This window comes from Cherax quadricarinatus, chromosome 13, assembly GCF_038502225.1.
Source record: "Cherax quadricarinatus isolate ZL_2023a chromosome 13, ASM3850222v1, whole genome shotgun sequence".
NCBI classification, from domain to species: Eukaryota; Metazoa; Arthropoda; class Malacostraca; order Decapoda; family Parastacidae; genus Cherax; species Cherax quadricarinatus.
In genome coordinates, this window is record NC_091304.1 from 424,373 (window position 1) to 444,372 (window position 20,000).

Genomic DNA, 20,000 nt, shown 5'->3' on the forward strand with positions numbered 1-20,000 from the left:
AACAAACACCTTTGACTACACCTAGTGTGTAATTCCCCTCATTAAGGCCCTAAATGAGGGGATATGTATACATATGTATATAAATAAGACATCAGGGACATGTATATACATGTATATACACAGTTTATATGGTTTAATAGGATAATTAGAGGGGACTGCGGTTAAGTGGTACTGTTTTTTTTTTTTTTTAGTATCAAAGAATTCGGTTAATATGAGAGTCAATCAGCTGGTTTAATTAACCGGGTAATGAATCACATGTTCCACTGGCTTAATTAATATTTATAAATGATATTTGGAAGTGGTTTCGTGGTTTTTTTGGGGGGAGGGGGAGGGGGGGGGGTTAGTGGTAGTTGTGGTTGATGATGTGGTGGTGATTGTGGTGATGGTGGTGGCGATGTTGTTGTTGCTACCACGTCCCCAGTATTTCCGTCTCACCAACATTTTTTCCAACATTTCCCCAACATTTCCCCAACACTTCCCCAACGCCTCCCCCTCTCTTAATAGGCTTGCGGGACCCATCAATCACATCCAGATACCCGTCCCAGACTCTTATTTATTAATCAATATTCATATTTGCTCTCTCTCTCTCTCTCTCTCTCTCTCTCTCTCGAAATTAATGTTAGTATATATATATATATATATATATATATATATATATATATATATATATATATATATATATATATATATATATATATATATATATATACATCCGTTTTTATTTGTAACCATATATTATTATTATTATTATTATTATTATTATTATTATTATTATTATTATTATTATATCTTCATATTATCATGAGTACGAAAATTAAAATATCTTGAAATATTTTTATGATGTTATTTTTCTGACGTAATTATTGAAAGAAAAAATCTAGACCATTTACGGACCACTGTAACATCTTGGGCCATTAAGGGCATTATTAATTAATATGTTTAACAGACGGCCACATTGGCCATTTTTTTGAGAGAAATTTTAACCTAGTTATTGTCTAAATTTTTTTATTCTATTCCAGAGGCGAATGTTTTCGCTCACGCTGTTTGCAATTCCCGAATAAATTCGCTCACCAGAGCCTAGGTTCACCGTAGTTTACGAAAGAGAAAGTCTAAACGGGTTCGATTTTCGGTTGGGGTAAGTGGTATTTCTTTTAGGTACCTGTGTACCAATGAACCGCTCTAGGTGGTTCAGTGGTTGGGGGGGGAAGGAGGAGGGGGTTGTTTGATTTGACGGCAGGGATAGGGGTGAGAGAGGGGGAGGGGGGGGTTAAAAAGACTTGTTTACCCTGCGGAAGGCCGGGGGTCCACGTGCTTTTGTTTACATTCGATGGACTTTTAGCGGCCCCGCCCACCCCAGCCACGTGGGTTTGTTTACACTGGGTGGCAGTGTTGTTGTCGTCTGGAGAAACGTTTTGCCGTGGGCTTCCAATTTCCTTTAAACGTTTTGCTATGAATATTAGCGTCTTCAAAACAAAACAAATAATTGTAGGGAGGACTCACATACCTGGAAACGTTTCGTCAAGTACCATCGTATTTCTGCAAACGTTTCGCCAAGACCTCTCATCCCTGGAAACGTTTCGCTATAACCGCTCACGTCTTGAGCACTTTCATGCCCGGAAACCATCATGAGAATTTTTCCCTTCCCTGTCCCTTGATTCCCCATCCCTTGCCCCTGCTACCCTTCGCCCTCCCCCTCCCCCTCCCCCTCCCCCTCCATTTTTACCATAACATGCACGTTCAAATCATAAGAACATAAGAACATAAGAACATAAGAACGAAGGAACACTGCAGAAGGCCTACTGGCCCATGCGAGGCAGGTCCAAGTCCCTACCGGCTTAAGCCAATGCACCCAACCGAGGCAGGTCAGGTCACATTGACTTAAGGGAGGAACACGGAACAACCGACCTGTTAGCACAAGCCTATCAGGTCCAACTCACACCCACCCACATCTACTCATGTATTTATCCAACCTATTTTTGAAGCTACACAACGTTCTGGCCTCTATAACGGTACTTGGGAGTTTGTTCCACTCATCCACAACTCTATTACCAAACCAGTACTTTCCTATATCCCTCCTGAATCTGAATTTTTCCAACTTAAAACCATTGCTGCGAGTCCTGTCTAGGCTAGATATTTTCAGCACACTATTTACATCCCCTTTATTTATTCCTGTCTTCCACATAAACCTCAATCATATCCCCCCTAATTCTACGTCTTTCTAGAGTGCAGTTTCAGGGCCCTTAGTCTATCCTCATAGGGAAGGTTTCTGATACATGGGATCATCTTTGTCATCCTCCTTTGTACATTTTCCAGAGAATTTATATCCATTCTGTAATACGGTGACCAAAACTGTGCAGCATAATCTAAATGAGGCCTAACCAAGGATGTATAGAGTTGAAGAACAACCTGAGGACTCCTATTATTTATGCTTCTTGATATGAAGCCAAGGATTCTATTAGCTTTATTGCGAACACTTATGCACTGTTGTCTTGGTTTCAGATTACTGTTAACCAGAACTCCTAAATCTTTTCGCAATCCGTAATATTAAGACCTACATTATTTAGTTTATATGTGGCATGGTTATTTTCCTGTCCAACATTTAGACCTTTGCATTTGTCTATATTAAACTGCATCTGCCATTTCTCCGACCACTGCATCAGTCTATTCAAATCTTCCCTATTTGTCAACCATGCCTCTATCCAGGAAAAAATTTCTCCTCCTATTCCATGTGCTTTAATTTTCCTCAATAGTCTCTGATGTGGGACCCTGTCAAAAGCCTTACTGAAGTCCATATACACAATATCATATTCATTACCATGATCTACCTCCTCAAATACCTTAGTGAATTTACATTTAAAAATAAATATGTATGACCCCTCATCTGGCCTTCCTCACTGAGGGAGGTGTAGTGGATGGTAGTGGCTAGTTTATTGTGTACCCTATATCCAACCTGTGGGCAGTGGCTAGTTTATTGTGTACCCTATATCCAACCTGTGGGTAGTGGCTAGTTTATTGTGTACCCTATATCCAACCTGTGGGTAGTGGCTAGTTTATTGTGTACCCTATATCCAACCTGTGGGTAGTGGCTAGTTTATTGTGTACCCTATATCCAACCTGTGGGTAGTGGCTAGTTTATTGTGTACCCTATATCCAACCTGTGGGTAGTGGCTAGTTTATTGTGTACCCTATATCCAACCTGTGGGTAGTGGCTAGTTTATTGTGTACCCTATATCCAACCTGTGGGTAGTGGCTAGTTTATTGTGTACCCTATATCCAACCTGTGGGCAGTGGCTAGTTTATTGTGTACCCTATATCCAAACTGTGGGCAGTGGCTAGTTTATTGTGTACCCTATATCCAACCTGTGGGCAGTGGCTAGTTTATTGTGTACCCTATATCCAACCTGTGGGCAGTGGCTAGTTTATTGTGTACCCTATATCCAACCTGTGGACAGTGGCTAGTTTATTGTGTACCCTATATCCAAACTGTGGGCAGTGGCTAGTTTATGTTTATTGTGTACCCTATATCCAACCTGTGGGCAGTGGCTAGTTTATTGTGTACCCTATATCCAACCTGTGGGCAGTGGCTAGTTTATTGTGTACCCTATATCCAACCTGTGGGCAGTGGCTAGTTTATTGTGTACCCTATATCCAACCTGTGGGTAGTGGCTAGTTTATTGTGTACCCTATATCCAACCTGTGGGTAGTGGCTAGTTTATTGTGTACCCTATATCCAACCTGTGGGCAGTGGCTAGTTTATTGTGTACCCTATATCCAAACTGTGGGCAGTGGCTAGTTTATTGTGTACCCTATATCCAACCTGTGGGCAGTGGCTAGTTTATTGTGTACCCTATATCCAACCTGTGGGTAGTGGCTAGTTTATTGTGTACCCTATATCCAACCTGTGGGTAGTGGCTAGTTTATTGTATACCCTATATCCAACCTGTGGGCAGTGGCTAGTTTATTGTGTACCCTATATCCAACCTGTGGGTAGTGGCTAGTTTACTGTATACCCTATATCCAACCTGTGGGTAGTGGCTAGTTTATTGTGTACCCTATATCCAACCTGTGGGTAGTGGCTAGTTTATTGTGTACCCTATATCCAACCTGTGGGTAGTGGCTAGTTTATTGTATACCCTATATCCAACCTGTGGGCAGTGGCTAGTTTATTGTGTACCCTATATTCAACCTGTGGGCAGTGGCTAGTTTATTGTGTACCCTATATCCAACCTGTGGACAGTGGCTAGTTTATTGTGTACCATTTATCCAACCTGTGGATGGTGGATAGTTTACTCTGTAACCTACATACCTGGAGTCTACCTAGAGGGCATTCCGGGGATCAACGCCCCCCGCGGCCCGGTCCACGACCAGGCCTCCCGGTGGTTCAGGGCCTGATCAATCAGGCTGTTACCATCCACTGTTCAAGAAAATCATCATAAGGTTGAAGACAATCTGAGATTAGCAAATGGAATCAAAGTCGATTTAGCATATACCAAAGGTCCTGGAACCTTTAATATATATATATATATATATATATATATATATATATATATATATATATATATATATATATATATATATATATATATATATATATATATTAGTGTAACCACGAACGAGTGGTATTGATCAATAACAACAATACGCTAGCCAAGGATTCGAACCCATGTTGTACTGGCCCGCCATTGTGAGCGAGAACCACATGACGCCTTAACCCACATGACCACCCAATCCTACAAAAACCAAGCACCCAGCCAAGCTAGGTGTGTTACTCTTGGTTCGAGGGCATACGGAGGTGTGGGAGCTCTCAAGCTTGAGTAACACACCTAGCTTTGCTGGGTGCTTGGTTCTTGTAGGACTAGATGGCCCTGTGGGTTAAGGCGTCATGTGTTTCTCGCTCACAATGGCGGGCCAGTACAACATGGGTTCGAATCCTTGGCTAACGCAGTGTTGTTATTGATATACATATATAAAAACGAAACAGAATTCTTGAAGGTGTTTGACGGATTTCAGAAGTAGTATCAGAGGAAACTCTCTCGTCAGAAGATAACATAAATAGAATCAAGACTCGCGCCACCACAGTTACTAAGACAGCCCAAATTCATTGAGGCCAAAATCCTATACAAAAAAAAAAGGTAATTAGGGGGGAGAAGGTGTTATATATTACATTAAGGTAACATCTTATCACGCGGCGGAAGTGTAGCTTTCACGGCCATAAACGAAAACAAAAAAGTGGATTAGACAGCAAAGGCTGAAAGATATGCAGGTAGACAGGTCCCAGACATAAAGTTTGCTGCCCTGGGTAGAATGCCAGCAGCGCAAAAAACACCGAAAATATGTTGACACTTTAAAAAACAGATTGAAAAAAATTAACTCGTGGCATGGGAGAAGTGAAGACGTGATGCTGACATGATAGCATACATCACTGGATACGTGGAGACATGACACACATCGCTGGAGACATGACATACACACATCACAGGAGATATGACACACACATCGCTGGAGACATGACACACACACACACACACACACACACACATCGCTGGAGACATACACACAGACATCGCTGGAGACATGATACACACACATCGCTGGAGACATGATACACATCGCTGGAGACATGATACACATCGCTGGAGACATACACACAGACATCGCTGGAGACATGACACACACACACACACACACACACACACACACACACACACACATCGCTGGAGACATGACACACACACATAGCTGGAGACATGATACACACACACACACATCGCTGGAGATATGACACACACACATCGCTGGAGACATGATACACACACATCGCTGGAGACATGACACACACACACATCGCTGGAAACATGACACACACACACACACATCCCTGCAGACATGACACACTGACATCGCTTTTGACATGACACCCACACATCGCTGGAGACATGACACACACACATCGCTGGATACATGACACACATCGCCGGAGACATGACACGCACGTACATCGCTGGAGACATGACACACACACATCGCTGGAGACATGACACACACACATCGCTGGAGACATGACACATATCGCTGGATACATGACACAGACACATCGCTGGAAACATGACACACACACATCACTGGAGACATGACACACACACATCACTGAAGACGTGACACACACATCGCTGGAGACATGACACATCGCTGGAGACATGACACCCACACATCGCTGGAGACATGACACACACACATCGCTGGAGACATGACACACACACATCGCTGGAGACACGACGCACATCGCTGGAGACATACACACAGACGTCGCTGGAGACATGACACACACACATCGCTGGAGACATGACACACATCGCTGGAGACATGACACACCCACATCGCTTTTGACATGACACACACAGACATCGCTTTTGACATGACACACACATCGCTTTTCACATGACACACACACATCGCTGGAGACATGACACACACACATCGCTGGATATATGACACACACACATCGCTGGAGATATGACACACGCACACACACATCGCTGGAGACATGACACACATCGCAGGAGACATGACACATACACATCGCTGGAGACATGACACACATCACTGGATACATGACACACGCACATCGCTGGAGACATGACACACATCGCTGGAGACATGACGCACACACACATCGCTGGAGACATGACACACACACACATCGCTGGAGACTTACACATAGACATCGCTGGGGACATGACACACACACACATCGCTGGAGACATAACACACACACATCGCTGGAGACATGACACACATCGCTGGAGACATGACACACACACATCGCTGGAGACATGACACACACACATCGCTGGAGACATGACACACACATCGCTGGAGACATCACACACACACACACATCGCTGGAGACATCACACACACACACACATCGCTGGAGACATAACGCACACATTGCTGGAGACATGACACACATCGTTGGAGACATGACACACACATAGCTGGAGACATGACACACACATCTCTGGAGACATGACACATCGCTGGAGACATGACACACACACACCGCTGGAGACATGACACACACATCGCTGGAGACATGACACATCGCTGGAAACATGACACACACACACAACGCTGGAGACATGACACACACATCGCTGGAGACATGGCACACACATCGCTGGGGACATGACACACACATCTCTGGAGACATGACACACACACATCGCTGGAGACATGACACACACACATCGCTGGAGACATGCCACACATCGTTGAAGACATGACGCACACATCGCTAGATACATGACATACACATTTCTGGAGACATGACACACACACATCGCTGGAGACATGACACACACACACATCACTGGACACACACACGCAGACATCGCTGGAGACATGACACAAACGTCGCAGGAGACATGACACACACACACATCGCTGAAGACATTACACACATCTCTGAAGAGATGACACACACACACACATCGCTGGAGACATGACACACATCGCTGGAGACATGACACACACACACACACACACATCGCTGGAGACATGACACACACACATCGCTGGAGACATACACACACACACACAACGCTGGAGATATGACACACACACATCGCTGGAGTCATGACACACACACATCGCTGGAGACATGACACACACACACACACATCGCTGGAGACATGACACACATCGTTGGAGACATGACACACACATCGTTGGATACATGACACACATCTCTGGAGACATGACACATACATCGCTGGAGACATGACACACACATCGCTGGAGACAGGACACACACATCGCTGGATACATGACACACATCGCTGGAGACATGACACACACATCGCTTGAGACATGACACATCGCTGGAGACATGACACACACACATCGCTGGAGAAATGATACACAAATCGCTGGAGACATGACACACATCGCTGGATACATGACACACATCGCTGGAGACATGGTACACACATCGCTGGAGACATGATACACACATCGCTAGGACATGACACACACATCGCTGGAGACATGACGCACACATCGCTGGAGACATGACACACACACATCGCTGGAGACATGATACACACATCGCTGGAGAAATGACACACATCGCTGGAGACATGACACACACATCGCTGGAGACATGACACACACATCGCTGGAGACATGATACACACATCGCTGGAGACATGATACACACATCGCTGGGGACATGACACACATCGCTGGAGACATGACACACACATCGCTGGAGACATGACACACATCGCTGGAGACATGATACACACATCGCTGGAGACATGATACACACATCGCTGGAGACATGATACACACATCGCTGGGGACGTGACACACACATCGCTGGAGACATGATACACACATCGCTGGAGACATGATACACACATCGCTGGGGACGTGACACACACATCGCTGGAGACATGATACACACATCGCTGGAGACATGATACACACATCGCTGGAGACATGATACACACATCGCTGGGGACGTGACACACACATCGCTGGAGACATGATACACACATCGCTGGAGACATGATACACACATCGCTGCGGACGTGACACACACATCGCTGGAGACATGATACACACATCGCTGAGGACATGACACCCACATCGCTGGAGACATGACATACACATCGCTGGAGACATGACACACATCGCTGGAGGCATGACACACACACACATCGCTGGAGACATGACACACACATCGCTGGAGACATGATACACACATCGCTGGAGACATAACACACACACACATCGCTGGAGACATGACACACACATCGCTGGGGACATGACACACACATTGCTGGAGACATGACACACACATCGCTGGAGACATGATACACATCGCTGGGACATGACACACACATCGCTGGAGACATGACGCACACATCTCTGGAGACATGACACACACATCGCTGGAGACATGATACACACATCGCTGGAGACATGACACACATCGCTGGAGACATGGGACAAACATCGCTTGAGACATAACACATCGCTGGAGACATGACACACACATCGCTGGAGAAATGACACACATCGCTGGAGACATGACACACACATCGCTGGAGACATGACACACACATCGCTGGAGACATGATACACACATCGCTTAAGACATGATACACACATCGCTGGGGACATGACACACATCGCTGGAGACATGACACACACATCGCTGGAGACATGACACACATCGCTGGAGACATGATACACACATCGCTGGAGACATGATACACACATCGCTGGAGACATGATACACACATCGCTGGGGACGTGACACACACATCGCTGGAGACATGATACACACATCGCTGGAGACATGATACACACATCGCTGGGGACGTGACACACACATCGCTGGAGACATGATACACACATCGCTGGAGACATGATACACACATCGCTGTAGACATGATACACACATCGCTGGGGACGTGACACACACATCGCTGGAGACATGATACACACATCGCTGGAGACATGATACACACATCGCTGGGGACGTGACACACACATCGCTGGAGACATGATACACACATCGCTGAGGACATGACACCCACATCGCTGGAGACATGACATACACATCGCTGGAGACATGACACACATCGCTGGAGGCATGACACACACATCGCTGGAGACATGACACACACATCGCTGGAGACATGATACACACATCGCTGGAGACATAACACACACACACATCGCTGGAGACATGACACACACATCGCTGGGGACATGACACACACATTGCTGGAGACATGACACACACATCGCTGGAGACATGATACACACATAGCTGAAGACATGACACACACATCGATCGAGACATGACACACACATCGCTGGAGACATGACACACATCGCTGGAGACATGACACACATCGCTGGAGACATGACACACATCGCTGGAGACATGATACACACATCGCTGGAGACATGATACACACATCGCTGGAGACATGACACACGCATCACTGGAGACATGATACACACATCGCTGGGGACGTGACACACACATCGCTGGAGACATGATACACACATCGCTGAGGACATGACACCCACATCGCTGGAGACATGACATACACATCGCTGGAGACATGACACACATCGCTGGAGGCATGACACACACATCGCTGGAGACATGACACACACATGGCTGGAGACATGATACACACATCGCTGGAGACATAACACACACACACATCGCTGGAGACATGACACACACATCGCTGGGGACATGACACACACATTGCTGGAGACATGACACACACATCGCTGGAGACATGATACACACATAGCTGGAGACATGACACACACATCGATCGAGACATGACACACACATCGCTGGAGACATGACACACATCGCTGGAGACATGACACACATCGCTGGAGACATGACACACATCGCTGGAGACATGATACACACATCGCTGGAGACATGATACACACATCGCTGGAGACATGACACACGCATCACTGGAGACATGACACACTCATCGCTGGAGACATGATACACACATCACTGGGGACCTGACACACACATCGCTGGAGACATGACACACACATCGCTGGAGACATGATACACACATCGCTGGAGACATGACACACATCGCTGGAGACACGACACACATCGCTGGAGACATGATACACACATCGCTGGAGACATGACACACGCATCACTGGAGACATGACACACACATCGCTGGAGACATGATACATACATCACTGGGGACATGACACACACATCGCTGGAGACATGACACACACATCGCTGGAGACATGACACACACATCGCTGCGGTCATGACACACATCGCTGGAGACATGACACACACATCGTTGGAGACATGACACACATCGCTGGAGACATGACACACACATCGCTGGAGACATGACACACACATCACTGGAGACATGACACACACATCGCTGGAGACATGATACACACATCGCTGGAGATATGACACACACATCGCTGGAGACATGACACACATATCCCTGGAGACATGATACACACATCGCTGGAGACATGACACACACATCGCTGCAGACATGACACACATCGCTGGAGACATGACACATATCGCTGGAGACATAACACACATCGCTGGAGACATGACACACACATTGCTGGAGACATGACACGCACATCGCTGGAGACATGACACACACATCGCTGGAGACATGACACACATCGCTGGAGACATGACACACATAGCTGGAGACATGACACATCGCTGGAGACATGACACACATCGCTGGAGACATGACACACATAGCTGGAGACATGACACACATCGCTGGAGACATGACACATCGCTAGAGACATGACACATCGCTGGAGACATGACACACATCGCTGGAGACATGACACACATCGTTGGAGACATGACACACATCACTGGAGACATGACACACATCGCTGGAGACATGACACACATCGCTGGAGACATGACACACATCGCTGGAGACATGACACATCGCTAGAGACATGACACATCGCTGGAGACATGACACACATCACTGGAGACATGACACACATCGCTGGAGACATGACACACATCGCTGGAGACATGACACACATCGCTGGAGACATGACACATCGCTAGAGACATGACACATCGCTGGAGACATGACACACATCACTGGAGACATGACACACATCGCTGGAGACATGACACACATCGCTGGAGACATGACACACATCACTGGAGACATGACACACATCGCTGGAGACATGACACACATCGCTGGAGACATGACACACATCACTGGAGACATGACACACATCGCTGGAGACATGACACACATCGCTGGAGACATGACACACATCACTGGAGACATGACACACATCGCTGGAGACATGACACACATCGCTGGAGACATGACACACATCGCTGGAGACATGACACACATCACTGGAGACATGACACACATCGCTGGAGACATGACACACATCGCTGGAGACATGACACACATCGCTGGAGACATGACACACATCGCTGGAGACATGACACACATCGCTGGAGACATGACACATCGCTAGAGACATGACACACATCACTGGAGACATGACACACATCGCTGGAGACATGACACACACAATAACATGATCAAGACGGAACAAGAATAACCGAGAGAAAAGAAAACAGCCAGTAACAAGACGCGATGCATCCCCTACCTCTACCCCCCTCCACCCCCTCCTGCCCCCTACCTCTACCCCCACCACCCCCACCTCTACCCCCACCTCTACCCACCACCTACCCCCTACCTCTACCCCCACCTCAACCCCCACCTGCCCCCTACCTCTACCCGCCACCTCCACCCCCACCTGCCCCCTACCTCTACCCCCACCTCAACCCCCCACCTGACCCCTGCCTCTACCCCCACTTCTACCCCCTACCTCCACCCCCGCCTGCCCCCTACCTCTACCCCCACCTGCCCCCTACCTCTAACCCCACCTCAACCCCCCCTGCCCCGTACCTCTATCTGCAGCTCTAAACCCACGTCTTCCCCCCATCTGCCCCATACCTCTACCCTCACCTCTACCGCCCACCTCCACCCTACCTCTACCCCAACCTCTTCCCCCCACCTGCCCCTACCTATACCCCCACCTCCCCCTACCTCTACTCCCCACCTGCCCCTACCTCTATACCCACCTCTACCCCAACCAGCCCCCTACCTCTACCCCAACCTCTACCGCCCACCTGCCATCTACCTCTACCCCCACCTCTACACCCACCTGCCCCTATCTCTACCCCCACCTGCCCCTACAACTACCCCCCTACCCACACCTCTATCCCACCTGCCTTCTACCTCTTCTCCCTACCTGTACCCCCTACCTGCCCTCCACCATCACCGTCACTACCCCCACCTTCCCTCACTTTCCATCTACTTCTACCCCTCACCTTCCCCCTACTACTACTACCCCCACCTCTAACCCCCTACCTCTACCCCCACTTTCTTTCCCCCTACCTCTACCCCCACTTTCCCCCTACCTCTACCCCCACTTTCCCCCTACCTCTACCCCCACTTTCTCCCTACCTCTACCCCGCCATCCCCCTAGCTCTACCCCCACCTTTCCCCTAACTCTACCCCACCTTCCCTCTACCTCTAACCCCACCATCCCCCTACCTCTACCCAACATTCCCCCACCACGACACCCCATCTTCCCCTATCGCTACCTCTACCCCACCTTCCCCCACCACGACACCCCTATCACGACACCCCCGCCTTCCCCCACTACGACTCCCCCACCGCGACACCCCCGCCTTCCCCCACTACGACTTTCCCCACCACGACCCCCCCGCCTTCCCCCACCACGACATCCCCATCTTCCCCCACACACATCTCTCCGACCTCCTCCGACGCATCTCCCGTCTTTCCCTCGCCGCCGCCGCCGCCGTCATCGGAGATACGCAGCCACGTGGGTTTGTTTACAGTTGGTAGTAGGGGAGGTGGAGGGGGAAGGGGCGGGGGACGGGGAGCGCTCCCCGCGCTATCAAGTCTAAACACGATTTATGGGCGTACTTGGACGACTCTTTCACAGTTTCTTCTTCCTCTTCTTTTTATCTTTCTTCTTCTTCTTCCTCCTCGGCGTGTCTCCTCTTCTCCCCCCTTCCCTCCCTCCCCCTCCCTCCACGAACCCCCCCCCACCTCCTCACATAAGTTACCTCATATTTCTTCAGTAACTGTCGCTGATAGCGCACTGTCAGCTCCCCCTCTCCCTCCCTCTAACCCCTACCCCCACCATCACACCCCCAACTCTACAACCCCCCAACCATGTCCCCCTCACATGCTGATCCTCCCTCATCCCCCACCCCCTCCTTCAGTGAGGCTCATCCTTCATTACCCTCATCACCGCGTGTGAGGACTCTGTGTGACGCAAGGCACCACTGTTCGAGTCCACTTCCATTTTTCAGCTCCCGCATTACCAGTTATCTTGGGTCCGCCGCGAGTTTGTGTCCCCACCATGCAACCAACATGTGCCAAGAATTAAGACACAGGAGACACATCTGGGTATCTTTATTATTTAGACGTTTCGCCATCCAGTGGCTTTAACAACACAAGGTCACAGTGTTACATTATGACGTTGTAATTTAACGAACTATATATGACTGAAGAACTATATATAAAAGACGAAGTAATCAGTCCCTCAGCGTTGTTGTGAAGATCACCGTAGTGCAGCCAGCAGCAACAGCCTGGTAGATCAGGCTCTGATCCACCAGGAGGCCTGGTCACAGACCGGGCCGCGGGGGCGTTGACCCCCGGAACTCTCTCCAGTGTTGAAGACTCCGGTGATCTTCACCTCCGTGGCTGAGCAACTCATTTACCTGGAGTTTACCTGGAGGGCATTCCGGGGATCAACGCCCCCGCGGCCCGGTCCATGACCAGGCCTCCTGGTGGATCAGGGCCCGATCAACGGGTCTGTTACTGCTGGCTGCACGCAGTCCAACGTACGAACCACAGCACCTACATTCTCCACTTTACGTCCTTGTGTTGATAAAGCCACTGGATGGCGAAACGTCTAAATAATAAAGATACCTAGATGTGTCACCTGTGTCTAATTCTTCACGTTGTCGGTACTGTCTACCAGTGATGTACAGCTGTCATGCAGGATGATGCAGCCACACAGTGTGCGGCGCCTCCGTCATGTTACGTAACCGAGAATGGGTGGAATAGGAAAATAACACAAGGAAGGAGGAGCACTACGGCAGACCTACTGGCCCAAGCTTGACACATCCTTCTCGGTATATAAGTGTTGTATAATTATAAAAACGATATATAATACTCGCAAGTACATGAATAAGACTCGACATTTGGTTATTTTCACTGGCGAAAAGTTTAGCCTATATATTAGACTTCATCAGTCGAATAAAGACGTAAATATGGAGACAGGAGGAGCAGGGGCGAGGTTATGGTGATGTGGTCAGTCTCTCAGCCTGGAGAAGTGTTCAACTCCATGGTCTGCAACAATGTTGCAGAGTATGGAGACTATGTTCCACCTGAACTCTTCTCCAGGCTGAGGGACTGACCACCTCAAACTTCTCCAGGCTGAGGGACTGACCACCTCAAACTTCTCCAGGCTGAGGGACTGACCACCTCAAACTTCTCCAGGCTGAGGGACTGACCACCTTCAACTTCTCCAGGCTGAGGGACTGACCACCTTCAGCTTCTCCAGGCTGAGGGACTGACCACCTTCAGCTTCTCCAGGCTGAGGGACTGACCACCTCAAACTTCTCCAGGCTGAGGGACTGACCACCTCAAACTTCTCCAGGCTGAGGGACTAACCACCTCAAACTTCTCCAGGTTGAGGGACTGACCACCTCAGACTTCTCCAGGCTGTGGGACTGACCACCTTCAACTTCTCCAGGCTGAGGGACTGACCACCTTCAACTTCTCCAGGCTGAGGGACTGACCACCTCAAACTTCTCCAGGCTGATGGACTGACCACCTCAAACTTCTCCAGGCTAAGGGAATGACCACCTTCAACTTCTCCAGGCTGAGGGACTGACCACCTCAAAATTCTCTAGGCTGAGGGACTGACCACCTCAAACTTCTAGAGGCTGAGGGACTGACCCTCTCAAACTTCTCCAGGCTGAGAGACTGACCACCTCAAACTTCTCCAGGCTGAGGGACTGACCACCTCAGACTTCTCCAGGCTGAGGGACTGACCACCTCAAACTTCTCCAGGCTGAGGGACTGACCACCTCAGACTTCTCCAGGCTGAGGGACTGACCACCTCAGACTTCTCCAGGCTGAGGGACTGACCACCTCAGACTTCTCCAGGCTGAGGGACTGACCACCTCAAACTTCTCCAGGTTGAGGGACTGACCACCTCAAACTTCTCCAGGCTGAGGGACTGACCACCTCAAACTTCTCCAGGCTGAGGGACTGACCACCTCAAACTTCTCCAGGCTGAGGGACTGACCACCTCAGACTTCTCCAGGCTGAGGGACTGACCACCTCAAACTTCTCCAGGCTGAGGGACTGACCACCTCAAACTTCTCGAGACTGAGGGACTGACCACCTCAGACTTCTCCAGGCTGAGGGACTGACCACCTCAAACTTCACCAGGTTGAGAGATTGACCACCTCAAACTTCTCCAGGCTGAGGGACTGACCACCTCAAACTTCTCCAGGCTGAGGGACTGACCACCTCAAACTTCTCCAGGCTGGGGGACTGACCACCTCAAACTTATCCAGGCTGAGAGACTGACCACCTCAGACTTCTCCAGGCTGAGGGACTGACCACCTCAAACTTCTCCAGGCTGGGGGACTGACCACCTCAAACTTATCCAGGCTGAGAGACTGACCACCTTCAACTTCTCCAGGCTGAGGGACTGACCACCTCAGACTTCTACAGGCTGAGGGACTGACCACCTCAGACTTCTCCAGGCTGAGGGACTGACCACCTCAGACTTCTCCAGGCTGAGGGACTGACCAGTCTATCAACCCTTTTCAAGGGTGATAGATTGACCACATCTTTACCTCACTGCATCTACTGTCTCCATATTTAGCTCGCTCTGTATGAGACTGAAGAAGCCTGCTGTGTGGGCGAAACGTTTCGCTATTAAAGATTCCCAAGTGCTGCACATGTGTCTTATTCACCAGGTCCTTCAGAAGTCCAACCCTCCTCAAGCATATAGCTGACTCAGTATCCTTCTCACCAGACTGTTCAGCTTGTCTACAACTCTACTGCTAAATCAGTACTTTCCGCACATCCTTTCTAGATCTAAATTTACCCAACTTGAAGCTCGAAACTCATCAAAAAGTGTCAAAGATACGTATTTCCTGGTACATACCTCTCAGTCTCCTTATTTCTATCTCCTTATCTTCCACTTCTACGTCCCAGTCATATCTCCCTCTCATTCTAAGTCGGTCATGGGAATAGTAGGGTCAGAGATCTCAGTGTGTCCTCACAGGAGAAATTTCTTTCTTACACGCGCGAAGGTTAACCTCCAAGAAGATATAAACAAAGTTTTCCAGTGGGCAACGGTAAACAATATGATGTTCAATGAGGAGAAATTCCAACTACTCCGTTATGGAAAACTGGAGGAGATAATAACTAGAACAGAGTATACTACAAACTCTGGCCATACAATAGAGCGGAAAAATAACGTAAGGGACCTGGGAGTAGTAATGTCTGAGGATCTCACTTTCAAGGATCACAACAGTGCCACGATCGCACGTGCACAGAAAATGATAGGATGGATAATGAGAACGTTCAAAACGAGAGATGCCAAGCCAATGATGATCCTTTTTAAATCACGTGTTCTCTCTAGGCTGGAATACTGCTGTACATTAACATCTCCATTCAAAGCAGGTGAAATCGCAGATCTAGAGAGTGTACAGAGATCCTTTACTGCACGTATAAGTTCTGTCAAGCACCTTAACTATTGGGAATGCTTGGAAGCACTTGACTTGTACTCGGTGGAACGCAGGAGGGAGAGATATATCATAATCTACACTTGGAAAATCTTGGAAGGCATGGTCCCAAATCTGCACACAGAAATCACTCCCTACGAAAGTAAAAGACTGGGCAGGCGATGCAAAATACCCCCAATTAAAAATAGGGGCGCCATTGGTACACTAAGAGAAAACACCGTAAGTGTCCGGGGCCCAAAACTGTTCAACAGCCTCCCATCAAGCATTAGGGGAATTGCCAATAAACCCTTGGCTGCCTTCAAGAGAGAGCTGGACAGATACCTAAAGTCAGTGCCGGATCAGCCGGGCTGTGGCTCGTACGTTGGACTGCGTGCGGCCAGCAGTAACAGCCTAGTTGATCAGGCCCTGATCCATCGGGAGGCCTGGTCATGGACCGGGCCGCGGGGGCGCTGATCCCCGGAATAACCTCCAGGTAACCTCCAGGTAATCCAGGGGGTCAACGCCCCCCTCTCGCCCCTGCAGCTTAACCTCGGGACTATAGTTACTTACACATCGTCATACCTAACCTTTATCGTTGATATACCTTTGTTGAGTTTCGAGGGTCTTTCTATTCCCTGAGCCCGGCCATGGGTCAGGCTCGTCTTGTGTCTGCCTGGTCAACCAGGCTGTTGCTGCTGGTGGCCCGCTGCCCCACAGTCACTCGTCACTCGTGGCGAAACGTTTCCTGTAATAAATGTCCTGAACTGTACGTAAGTGCCCTTTTCCACGTCCTGTCCGTATCACCATAACATTTCTCAACAGTGTGTGTGTCTCAGGAAAATGGACACAGGTGTAACTAGTATGACAGTGTGGCAACGTTTCGCTCTCCAGGAGCTTTGTCAAGCTGTTACACTGTACCATAGTGACGGTAAACCTGCCTCTTGATTAAGAGGCACCTAAGTTCCCCCAATCTTCTAACAACATCTTCATTTTTTCACTATAATCTACCTTGTCCATAATTACTATCGCATTTTCTTTGTCTGTCTCGTAAGGTGAAGTCCAGGATCTTTACTTAATTTATGGTATAACTTAACAGATCTTCGAGGATAGTTGTGCTGCAGAGGTCTGAGGTTTGTTCAGACCTCTGCAACACAACTGTCATCAAAAATTAAGAAAAGATCCTAGACTTCACCTTACGAGGTAGATTATAGGAGAAAAATGGACATGTTATAGAAGACGGGGAACTTACTTGGCTGTTAACGAAGCATTGCCTGCAGTGGTGGCTGGTCGAGTGCAAGCCACGGCGGACCACCACCACCTACCGAGGCTGAAGGACTGATTACCTTAAAACCACTACAACTACTGCTCTTTCCAGTGTTATGTTCTCCTGTGACCGACTGAAGAAGCCTGCTATGCGGGCGAAATGTTTCGGCACACTTGTCTTACTCATCCAGACCAGTAGCTACCTGGTACCTGCTGGAATGTTACATACTGTGTTAGAAACACCAGTACCTGGTGGTGGTACTCAGGTGCTGGGAAGCAAGTATCTCCTTATACTTAGTGACGCTAATTAGTTAAACCCCTTTAATCTCCCTCCCCTTCCCCTAGAATAATTATCTCCCTTATCACCTTTCCCCTTAAAATTCCCATCTCCCTTTCCTACCTTCTTTCCCCTCAACGTGTCACCCCCCTCCTTTAAAATATGCGTTTATTTCACCAGTCCCCCTCCCACTTCCCCAAAGAGGGAGGGGGAGAATATCTCCCCCTCCCTCACAACATGTGTTCTCTCTCATCTGTTGACGCTCAAGTATCGTGTTCAGTGTTCACCCACAAGTGTTCAGTTGACTCCCTAGTACCGTGCTCACTGTTCTCTTTCTCAGTTCAGGATCTGTTCATTCGGTGTTCTGAGCCTGGGGGGAACGAGAGAGGTAATCAGGTTTGATCCAGGGAAGAGGAGAGGAGCTCCGATGACGCATTGACGCCGGCGAGAGACGTTCTTGATCCGATGATCCAGGAGAGGCACATCTCCTCTTCCTCCACAGATCAAACCTACATACCCTTCCAGTCTCCAAGTGCCGGAGACCTGGTCTGGGACCGAGACACTGAGGCGCTGGCTTCTGGAAACTTTCCTCAGGTATCCCTCAATTACCCCTCAAGTAATCTTCAGGTATCCCTCAAATATTCATCAGATATCCATGAAGTATTCTTCGGGTATCCCTCAGGTATCCTTCAAGTATCACTCAGGTATCCTTCAAGTATCCTTTAGGTATCTTTCACGTATCCCTCAAATATCGTTAAGGTATACAAACCTAGCTTGTGCTATAAGCAACGACAAGTAACAATATATGTACACAGAGAGGTGTATGTCTCCCAGTTTATATACACAGAGAGTATACTTTAATCCCTATTTTAGGTATTAAAGTATTCTAGACTGGTGGTGGACAGGTGCCATGCAGCCTTAATGACCCTAGTGTAGTGAGTTTCTCACATGTGATGAAATCATTATATATATATATATATATATATATATATATATATATATATATATATATATATATATATATATATATATATATATATATAT

The 20,000-nt window shown here is 48.3% G+C and overlaps 1 long non-coding RNA gene across 1 annotated transcript in view; it reads right to left on the bottom strand.

The window, feature by feature from the left end:
* Positions 1–20,000, bottom strand: part of LOC138852621 (uncharacterized) — a 170,189-nt gene that overhangs the window by 88,587 nt on the left and 61,602 nt on the right. The window lies entirely within an intron of this gene.